Genomic DNA, 1,472 nt, shown 5'->3' on the forward strand with positions numbered 1-1,472 from the left:
GCTCCATTCTCCTTCACCTGTCAGAGCATGAAAGGTTCACATGTAACTGCTGTGGACCGGGATGTGGGCGTCCCTAAAATTTCATAAGCTGAAACCCTAGTCCCCAGCGTGATGGCGTCTGGAACTGGGGCCTTTGGGAGGTGATTGGGGTCTGACGAGGGCATGAGGGTGGGGGCCCCCATTGGGATGAGCGCCTTTACAAGGTGAGGAAGAGCCGAGAACTCTCTCCAACACGTGAGGACACGGCCACCAGGAAGCTGGCTCTCCCCAGACCCGGAATCTGCCGGCACCTTAAACTTGGACCTCTCAGCCTCCAGAACCGGGAGACAAATATTTGTTGTTTACCGCCCAGTCTGCGGTGTTTTGTTTTAGCAGGGAAAGACTCCGAGGAAACAGCATCCATCCCCAGTTAGGTAGCACACCCCTAAAGGGCTGTTGGGACCGCCGAAATTTGCCACCCTTTCCAGAAACTTCTCCCTATTTGGTTCCTATCCTGAAGGCTATTGGATGCTCAGAGCTTCCTTCAACCACCGAGGTGTTTGTCTCGGAGTTCCCGCTCCTCCCAGCGCTGCCTGGTCTCTGCTTTACAGAATGGCAGGGCTTTATCTGGAAATGCTTATCCGTGAGAGTATGATAGCAAATAGCCTAATGTGCTATATTTCCTGGGGAAAATGGCATTTCCTTTGTCTTGGGTGACGTTAGTCTTGTACGTTTCACTGCGAGATGCAGTTTGCTCCCCCAGTGCTGAGTTCATGGTCCTCAAGTAATCATGAAGAGTCGTTCCACTAGGTCCTTACCTGGGCTGACAGCATCTTCTCCACCCTTCGGAACTCCTTCCATTTTGTTCTAGAGGGAAAACAGGCAGGCTTCATTCGTACTGGAGCTGGATGTGACGTTCGACGCAAAACGCCACATTTTATAAACGAGAAAACAGAGGGCGAGCGAAAACAAGCTACTGAAAGTCACACATAATTGAACGGATGAGCCAAGGGTAAAAAACCCAGGTCCGCTGACGCTCAGCCATTCTTGGCACTGACTGAGGGCCCCCTTGAGAGCGTAGGGACAGCTCCACATGAGAACACACACACGTGATTTCCTGTGACCTGTAGTTAGCCCATAGGTGGCGTTGAAAATGTGCCATCTGCCCAGAAGACCAGACAGGGAAGTTGATCATGTCCCACTGAGCTCCTGGCTCTCTGGAACCCTCGTCCGCCTGTAGGGTCTCGGTCCTGGCACCCAAACGCAAGTTCACCTGGCAAAGTATCCTCTTTCAGTTAATTCAGAGAAGAAATTTTTCCCTGAGTTTCATGGCCATAGTGTCATGGAAGGCGACCGGCCATTCCGGTTTGCCCACCACCGAGAGGCTCCCTGGTCCAAGGACCTTCAGTGCTGAAACTGAAGAGGTCTCAAGCGAACCAGGACGAGCTGGTCACGCCAGGCGTGGGAGATGGTCATGAGTCCAGGTGGGTGGC

The 1,472-nt window shown here is 52.8% G+C and overlaps 1 long non-coding RNA gene across 1 annotated transcript in view; it reads left to right on the top strand.

The window, feature by feature from the left end:
• The window catches only part of LOC105310704, an 8,795-nt gene extending 7,346 nt beyond the window's left edge, over positions 1–1,449 (top strand). The window contains exon 3 of the long non-coding RNA XR_897541.1: positions 1,439–1,449. This is a non-coding gene — a long non-coding RNA (uncharacterized LOC105310704). The remainder of the gene's footprint in view (positions 1–1,438) is intronic.
• Positions 1,450–1,472: the final 23 nt, after the last annotated feature.

This window comes from Pteropus vampyrus, unplaced genomic scaffold (assembly GCF_000151845.1).
Source record: "Pteropus vampyrus isolate Shadow unplaced genomic scaffold, Pvam_2.0 Scaffold9628, whole genome shotgun sequence".
NCBI classification, from domain to species: Eukaryota; Metazoa; Chordata; class Mammalia; order Chiroptera; family Pteropodidae; genus Pteropus; species Pteropus vampyrus.